Below are 9,713 nucleotides of genomic sequence, written 5' to 3'. Positions count from 1 at the left end.
AAAAAAAAAAAAAAAACCCCGAAAGGGGTCAGAAACATTTCCAGTGGCTCCACTGAAGTGTCTACATGAAACTCCCTCTTTAGGCCTCGGGTAACTTGCTTGACCTCCCTAGACCTCAGTTTCATCTGTAGGATTGGGGAGGTTTGACAGGACGGATCCCTGAGGATTCTCTCAACACTTCACATCCTAAGGAGACAGGCAGATAACTTACATGCCCTTTTCTCTAACAAAAAACATCTGCCCGGAAAGGCCTTTAAATTGTTTTGGAACTGCTTCTATCACTGGACAACAATCTGGAGCAATCGGCCCCAACATAGGGTGCACCTGCCCCAGGTGACAGGCAAGGTGACTCCCCGGAGAGGGAGAATATCAGAACGTCTATTTATGTGGGATTTACAGTGTACATATTAGCACAGTAGCACACTGTAACTTAATAAATAAGTTAATAAGCAATAGTGGAGGTGGAAGTATGCTCAGAAGTCTTTTCTTTTTGGCCAGGCACCGTGGCTTCTGCCTAGAGTCCCAGCTACTCAGGAAACTGAGGCAGGAGGATCACATGAAGCCAGGAGTTTGAGACCAGCCTGGGCAACATAGCAAGACCTTGTCACTAAAAAATAAAAAATCTTTTTTTTTTTAATTAGAGTATGTAACCAAAAAGTTTGGAGGCCACTGAACTAAGAAACTAGTTAAGTCAGTAGCCAGACCCATCATTTGACAGCCTGACAAATTGTGGGTGAAGCATCATGATTAATTATCACAGTTAGTTATTCCAATGTGGTTTTTGTCCTTGGAACATAAGACCCTACCACAAGACCATATCAACTTGGGCTTTCATCAGGGTTTACTCTCAAATTCACTAATTTTCAGTTCAGAACCTGGCACTGAACCTGGCAAGCTTCTTATGTAAAGGGTTAGACAGCAAGTATTCCCGGCTCTGGAGGCCACACAGTCTCTAGAACTATGCAACTCTCATCATAGCGCTCAAGCAGCCAGAGACAATACATAAAAGAATGGGCATGGCTGTGTTTCAATAAAACTTTATTTATGGACACTGAAATTTGTCACATAATTTTCATGTTACAAAATATTCTTTTTATTTTTTCCAACCACTTGAAAATGTAAAAGCCATTCTCAGCTTGTAAAGCCAAATACAAGTGGTAGACTGTGATTTGACCCCTCGACTGTAGTTTGCCAATCCCTGACTTAGAAACTTTAGAAAAGTTTATTTATTTTTTTATTTATTTTTGAGACAGGGTCTCACTCTGTCACCCAGCCTGGACTGTTGCAGTGGCGTCATAATAGCTCACTGTAGCCTCAAACTCCTGGGCTCAAGCAATCCTCCTGCCTCAGCCTCCCGAGGAGCTAGGGACTACAGGCACATGCTACCACACCCAGCTAATTCTTCTATTTTTTGTAGAGACGGGGTCTTGCTCTTGCTCAAACTGGTCTCGAACTCCTGACCTCTCTGTTCACCTTGCCTCGGCCTCCCAAAGTGCTAGGAGTACAGATGTGAGCCACCGCACCAGCCAGTTTATTTTTCTTAAGTGTGTTCCCTATGGGCGGAAAACAAAAAATGGGACATGCAAACATTTCGGAACATAATAAACCTATTTTCTTATCAATACCTCCGGGTAAGGCATACACACGAAATATAAACTGTGGGAACAGAAAGTTAACCAGAAATCCAGGATCGACACAGGGATGGAGAGCTTTGTATACCTTACCTCAGTCCAAGACTACCCATGAGGGGGCGACTGCAGGGCCTCCTGCTGCTACCACCCGCCGGCATCCTCACAAAACACTCCGCTTCGGACTACAGGTTTAAGCTGTTGAATTTCCCAATTTCCTACAATGAATACATCATTCTAATGTGAACTTCCCTAATAATTAAGAACTCAAACATCAACCTTTGCGGAAACCAATCTTACCTGGAACCGAAGGTAAAACAACAAAAGTTAAAACGTTTTTTGTGATATCGAAAAATTTACCCCATAAAGTTTCCCAAGAAAGGCTCCTGAAGAAACGGACAAGAACGGCTGCCTGGAAAGCGGACTGGGGCAGGGCGGTAGGATCGGGGACAGAAACGATTTTCACCTCTTTGTCATCTGGTGTCACGTGCTTATTCAAGCAAACAACTAACCAAAAAAGTAAAACTAAGTATTCCAGACTAATTTAGCGTCCTCCTAGCCACCGCACCTGGGCATCATACTCAGTGGTAATTCTTCATTAGACGATGGCGATTTGGAACCGGCAGCATGGCCCCTGCCTGTCCTAACCAATAAGGCACTGAACGCCCAGAGTGGGCAGCTTTCGGAGGACGAAGCCAACTCGCGGAGAATTGGACTCTAAAAATAAGCATTCTGCACATTTCTTTTAGCCTCTTCTTTCTCTCCATAAAGGCCTCCACAGATGGCTTCTTTACATCATGCTCCCAAATGACTAGCTGATAAATATTCATACTTATGGAAATGGTATTGTACATAGTCCAAACCCCCAGCCAATTAACATTTGTATTTTCTCTATCTCAGGGGTGGTGCCCTTTGTTCCAGGGACTTGTCGTCCATAAAAAGCACACAAATGTGTACGTGTACGTGTGCGTGTGCACACACACACACCCCAGGACTCCAGATTTTGCCTCTTTATGACTAATTTGCCTAGGGCAGTGGTTCTCAACCAGGGGTGATTTTGCCCCTCAGGGGACGTTTGGCAATGTCTGGAGACATTTTGGGTTATTACAATGGGGTGTGGGGGGTGGCGAGTGTGCACCGCTGGCATCTGGTGGGTAGAGGCAGGGATGCTACTAAGCATCCTACAAAGCCCAGGACAGCCCCCACCACAAAGAACGATGCAGCGCAAACGTCAGTAATGCACAGGCCCAGGGCAACACACGGTGAGGCTGACACAGGACTTGGGGACAGATAAATCACTAAGGGAAACAGGTCAAAGCAAACGGGACTGTAGCAGAAATCAAACTCGACAGGGCTGGTGGAAGCTCTATTAGTCTGCTGTCTCATGTGTTATTCGAGTTAATACTCAATTTATTAAGGTTATACATTTAAGAACCGAAGTTGCCGGTTAGTCTGCAAGCTGAACTTACAAATATCTTAGTCAAATTTCAGTGAAAACCTAAAACACTCCCTTTCACTTATTCCTCAGTTAATGCTCAATTATCTCCCATATCTGACAGATTAAATTCCCCTGAACATTAACGCCATTTACGAATTTGATTAAACTCCCGGATGCCACAAACTGAGTATGATTCACCCAAGCCTTTCAAACTCCACAGAGAAACCGGGTCCCAGAGAAGCCATCCTCTAAAGGCGGTTAAAGCCCTACCTCGCCGCCCACCCCCGCTCCCGGCACCTTTCCACAAAGGTCTGGACAGCGCCCTCGCTCCGGCCCACGCGGCCCCCACCCCTCGCTGGCTCCCTGACCTCTGTGCCCGTCTCACCTGCAAAGTGACAGTGCCCAGGGAGGCCGTGAAGATGTAAACGCGCTCGGTGTGGACAGCCCCACCCCGCCGCGAGGCAAAGTGACCCACCGGCTGCTGTGTGTGACAAGCCCTTCTCACTTCTTTCCTGTCCATTCCCAATTCTCTGACTTCCCGGTCTAGTGGCAGGAGCTGCACTGGACTCAGCCAGCCACTATTTCTCCAGCCTTGAGCCCCAGAGCTGGGAACTGGTGTGACACAGCCACACCCCTCTGTCCCACCCACCACGCTCCCAGCACGTGGGCACTGGCTTCACCTGACCGGGATGTTTCCTGCCAGCTCTCCCTTGGTCCTCGGCACCCTGGGGTCAGCTCAAGGCTCAGTGACCTCCTTAAGGGCCCCTGGGCCCCGGGGGGGGGGGGGGTCCTCAGCTCTCCTGAGGTTTTCTTCCCAACTTCTGTGACCACCACCAATCTCAGCTGCTCACCTGCTTACTCTCCCCGCCGTCAGGATGACGTCCGTGAGCACCGCTGAGAGGCACGTGGCTCGGTGCTGGACACGCCGCAGTTGCTCATTAAAACTCACTGAACAAATGAGTAAGGACGCCAATTCCACAAAAATCTGAAACTAAAAGGACTTTCATAACTTACGAGTAAAGTTATCTTCTTCACCTGAAAACTAGAATGAAGGCCTGAATAAAGGGACACAGAAAGCACTTGATAGAGAGGATCACAGTTGGTGCTCAATGCTCAGGACCATCATTATCTACATTTGTTTCCACGTTTTTTTTGTGAGACAGAGACTCAGTCTGTTTCCCAGGCTGGAGTGCAGTAGCGCGATCACAGCTCACAGCAACCTCAAACTCCTGGGCCCAAGAGATCCTCCTGCCTCAGCCTCCCAAGCAGCTGGGACTACAGGCACAAGACACGATGCCCGGCTAATCCATGATTCCCCCACAACACCCCAGAAACAGAGCTCAAATTCTGGACTCACAAACTGAATAGCTGCTGAGCCATGCTCAGTCCCCAGAATCGATGAACTAGGGAGCCCTGGGTCCCCAGGTCCCCCAGCACTCATGGCTGCGCTTGGCGTTGTGTGGCCTCTTTGAGGAAGATGCTGTGACCCAGTCTCGAGACCAGCGTAAGCAAGCCCAGGCCCGCAGCACTCACTGAAGCTGTGTGGCCCCGCGTCCACTTTCTGCCCTGAAGAGTGCTGTGCCCCATCTTGTCCTCATCATGAGACGTCTTCTCTGATTCACTTTAAATACAACGACGTCGCAGAAAGTCCACCCCCACGTGGGAAGAAGCCCTCTGGGGTACAGCTCAACGGGAGCTTCGAACTCAGACAGAGGAAGCACAATGGAAGAAGCATATTTATTTGTTTAATTTATTTAAGAATCTTACAAAAACAAAAAAACTCAAAAGCAAAAAACACAACAAAAAAACTAAATACAGAATTTGTTATGCTTCATGGGTGATCGCTTTTACTGGCAAGAGTAAACCTTGCTAAATGTAGCCGATACATTTTTATTGCATGAGACCGAGTTTGTAAGTTACATATCAAAATGGCTGGAACAATCGATTCTGGACACTTGGTACCGGATTCCCATGAAGGCTGAAGGAAGCAGTGCAGTGTCATTAGAACAGTGCGTACCCTTCACACGCTGACGGACACGCCCGAACAGAGTAGCAATATAAAAAAGGAGATTTAAAAAAAGAATGAAATAAAAACAAGAGTTTACATCCACCTTTGTTTCAAATTGTCTTTGGATTCCATCAGATGTTGTTGTCTCAAGATGCACCATGTCAGATCAGTAAAGGAGGAAGATCTATGCCTACATATAAAAGTATCCTTTGCTCAGAGGAGGTAGAACCTGGCAAAAGTTTTATTGCAGAGATACCGTGTACCTCTTCCCACCTCTCATGGTTGATGACAGAAACAAGTGGTTATTGAAAAATAATATCAGTAGTTTGCAAATTCAGTATAAACCATGAACAGGATGATTTTTTTCTGGTAGCGGTGAGACTGCAATGTGCTATGTAGAAAAAAAGCTCTCTCTGCCCCACACAGTGGAAGTCAGAGGGCTCAAGCTTCTTTATCCTCTTCAGTGCCACAAATACTGTCATAGCAAGAAAGGCCCTGAGTGTCCACGGGCCAGAAATGCCTGGTCCGGCATGGGTGGGCTTCAGGGCAGGATACTAGGTCGGGGCCTGCAGAGTGACTTTCACCCTGGAGGAGGCCTGAATCGCAAGCATCAGAAAGAACTGACTTTCGCTGGCTTCCGCCCTTGCTCAACTCTGCACTAGAGGGCATTCTTCGCTGACTTGTGCCCCGGCCCTGCCACACTGCTGCGGCCGGGGCGCCACTGCTGCGGCCGGGGCGCCACTGCTGCGAACCACACAGTTCTACTGCTCCGGGGGCGCCAAAGGAAGAGAGCTGGGCAAGCAGGGTTTGAACAGGGGATTCGCACTGGAGGCAATCTGTGACAGACCCCAATTCATGACAATTTAGTTCCCAAGACTTTTAAATTCTCAACAAGTCTACCAACTTGAAGAGTAATGAATGAAACTTATACATGAAGGAAAGGCCCAAGAAATGCTCACAGCAATCCTTCCCGAAAGCTACAGAGGAACATTTTCTTAATGGCAAAAACCCACTATTTGCCTCCCGGGTGAGGTGATAAATATCACCATTTTTAAGAACCACCCATGGGTCTTCCCTAATCATTAAAAATGCCTCCATCCAGGTTTCCGGCTGGTGCAGTCAAGGTCAATCCCGCAGCAGGAGGGGGGAGAGCAGCAGCGGCTCAGGGACGCCACGGGCCGGCCCTTCAGCGGGCACCTGCCTGCTGTACCCTCTCGCACGCATCCTGTGAGCCGACGGCTGGGGGAGCCTCTGCAGCGGCTGTGTTGTTCTCCTTTGGGGGACAACTGTTCCTTAATATACATTCTCTAAGGTCACTTTGTCCCTAATGCACCAAGCCTGTCTCCCACCTCTCTATATAGCAACAGGTTATAACAGAGCAGGTATTGCCTGTGTTCATTACAAAGAAAATTTCTGCTTATTATTTGTAGGTTAAAAGTATATGCCCAACTTCTTAACTAAACATGAAACGTGCAGCAGCAGCAGCAGCAGGCCATAAACCCCTGTTTCAAACCTACAAGACCTTCCCTGTCAGGTGGAAAGCCAGAGACAGGGGAGGGATCTGGTGTAGACCTGGAACACTGCCAGGGAGGGAGCAAGTCGGGTTTACTGCGCTCAGACCCAAGTTTGATCTCAAATGCACTGAAGAAGTTAGAGGAGCTTAAAGGAAGTCTTGGGAAGCAATTTTTTTTTTTTTATGTGAAAACATCAGGCTCACTATAGCTTCCAAAGAACAACATAAATGAGCATAAACCAGTCATACAACGACAGAATCAGAAACAGCACTCAAGTGCATTCCCCCAATACAATGCATTGCACACAATAAAAACTGTAATAAAAATGCAAAACACAATCAGGCATGTTGAAAAATATTAACACAAAACCAATAGGAATTCTATAACAAAGATGCACAACTGAATTCTAAGATATAGGAACAAATTCAATTAAGAAGTTTTCTATACTTTTCTAAATTAAAAAAAAAAAAAAAAGATGCCCCATATGGGAAAGTCAAGAAAAGAATAAATAGAACTGAAGGGAAGAGGGAATAGGGAAAAAGGAAAAACGAGTAGGCAAGGTCCCAATTTACAGGAAATATTTACATTCAAAAGAACTTAACATTTCTATATATACACGCTTATGTACACATATAAATACAGCATACAATTAGAAGGTAGGTTCTGGATTTAACCTCAAGTACTCAGAAAAAAATTGCTAGCTAGCTTGAGTTGCGGGTGGTATCTAAGTGTGTTTCTTTCACTTCAAAGACATTGCATTTGTATTAGACAACTGGCATCCAAATGAGAGATTTTTTTTTTTGCAGTTTTTGTTCTCAGCTGTAGCCATGACATGGAACGTTCGCTACATCTCAGCTGCAAAGAGAGCACGTGCGCAGTGTGCGCAGCTATGGACCGAAGACACAGGGAAGGATAGTCAACAAATGCTCATCAGCAACGGCTCACGTAGCACCACTCTACCAACTGTCACTCAGGTCCATTTTCTAAAGGAGAACACTTGGATAGGGACCTTCCTCTTAATCTCTCATCAAGAAAAGGACCCAAGGGGAACTCCTGTCCCTACTTCCTAGTGAAATGAGAAATCACTTCTACCCTATTGGCCTTTTCCCTCACGCTACCGTGGAAAGTGGAGGGGAGAGGGGAGAAGGCTCTTTCTCAACTGTGAATGCTGTCCTGGTACCCTTTCTTCTAACAGCATCACGTGGAGACCACCAGCAAATGAACGCCCCAAGGGCTGTAGCCAGAAAACTGTGCCTCTAAAATATTACAGTCCTCTGGAGCTTGGTAAGCTAGAATTTTTACAACTACAGATGAAGCAAACTACAACTAAAGGTTTATTGTTGCAACTCAAAAAGGTTTCTTGAAGTGCTAAATTAAATGAATTAGAATAAATATATATATATATATATACACACACACACATACACATACTATTACATTGCTTTGGATGCAGGTTCTTGGTAATTTATATATACATGTAAAGAGAAGATATTGAAGCATGTATCTGCAATTTAGCAGCAAAAAGAGAAAATTGCTTAACATCTACTTTTTGATCAAGTTGTGTTTAAAGAAACAGATCGATAATACCTTTATAGATTCATATCATTGATAGCATATCTGGATAATCCCACCAAACTGTAGATAGATACCTTGTCCTATGGAGGTTGCTAAATTAGGGGAACACTAATTCCCCCAGAGAGCAGCTCTGGACTCAGGAAGTGGTTTTCAGTACAATCGATATTGAAAACTCTGAAAACACCAACATGATTTCCAATCAAATCTCTGTGCTCAGAGCCATATTGCTAAAAAGGGAGGAAAGGCATTGCAGAGGCCAAATGGACTGACATGGGGTTATAACAAGGCCTCTGGATTCTGATGTGGCATTTAGATTCTGCAATAAACGGACCTATTTTACAGAAATTAACTGGTGCGAAGACTTGATTTTTGACAGAAAAGGACCTTGAATGCTGGGGTTTCTCATGGTGGTGGACCTGAATTTGCTGACTTTTGTAAGGGCACAGTGTAAAGGTCGGATGTCCACCTCCAAGGGGTGGGTGCTAGCCTCTGGGCACAGGGCACACCGTGATGGGTGTGGCCATGCGGCACCCCAGCCCCCGTCCATCCACACCAGTTGCTTTTTAGAATTCTGCTTTGAGAGGGCTTTCAGAGGCCTTTTTAAAAAATAAGTAACAACAATAAAAAGCTGTTCTACCAAAAAAAATAACATACATATGCCCCTCTGAATCAAGATGGCTATTGCAGAGCAAACACTGCATCATGAACTATGGGGGGCAGGGGGTGGCCACGTAACTGCATGCTAAAGAATCCTCACACTCATACTGCTTTGAAAACACCATAAAAAACCACAACCTGCTAAAAAAGATACCCTCCCACACAGAAAGGGGAGCTGGGGTAACAGCCCCTGAGAGAATACCTTCTGCAGTCCTGCCATTCTGTCTCCCTGCGGGGAGGGTTTGTACACTTCCCTTCCCCAGGTCTAGCGATTTCACCTAAGTGTGCTGATGGAAGCTCACTGGACCACCAGTTTAAAACCAGAAGCACTAACTGGGAAATTTTGCTGAAGGTGGGGACAGTTCTGCTCCTGGCTACCAGCTAGGTCTAGTGGTCCCAACAGGGGACACTGGCTGATATACAATGGATCACTGCCTGAGATATATGGACTAGATTGAGGATAAAAGTTGCATCCACTGGGCAAATGTGCCAAAGAACAGAAATTATTCTCAATTTGTTCTTTTAGGCACCAAGAATGAGTAAACCCAAAGAAAGCTTATGGTAAACTTGACATAACCAAACTCAGGCTAAAGCAACACAAGAAGATGAAAGCCCTAAGCTTTCCTTCAGGTTTCTGTCAGTTAACATACAACTCATCCAATTCTGTGAGAAGTTTAAAAAGTTACAAACGGAACAATTCACCTTGAAAAACATTCAAAGGTACTATCATTTTACCCATTCCTCAATACCATCTCAAATTTTAGGGGTAGGTTTTAAGCCAAACCACAAGGCTACCTGGAATGCTGAGACAATACAAAAAGTTCTGCAGAGTCCCCGTTACAGAATACTTCTGAAGGTCACCGGTGGGGGCCTAAACAAGAGTCCACTTCTTG

Source organism: Propithecus coquereli, unplaced genomic scaffold (genome assembly GCF_000956105.1).
Source record: "Propithecus coquereli isolate 6110/MARCELLA unplaced genomic scaffold, Pcoq_1.0 Scaffold81, whole genome shotgun sequence".
Lineage (NCBI taxonomy): Eukaryota > Metazoa > Chordata > Mammalia > Primates > Indriidae > Propithecus > Propithecus coquereli.
This window is presented reverse-complemented; position numbering follows the sequence as displayed.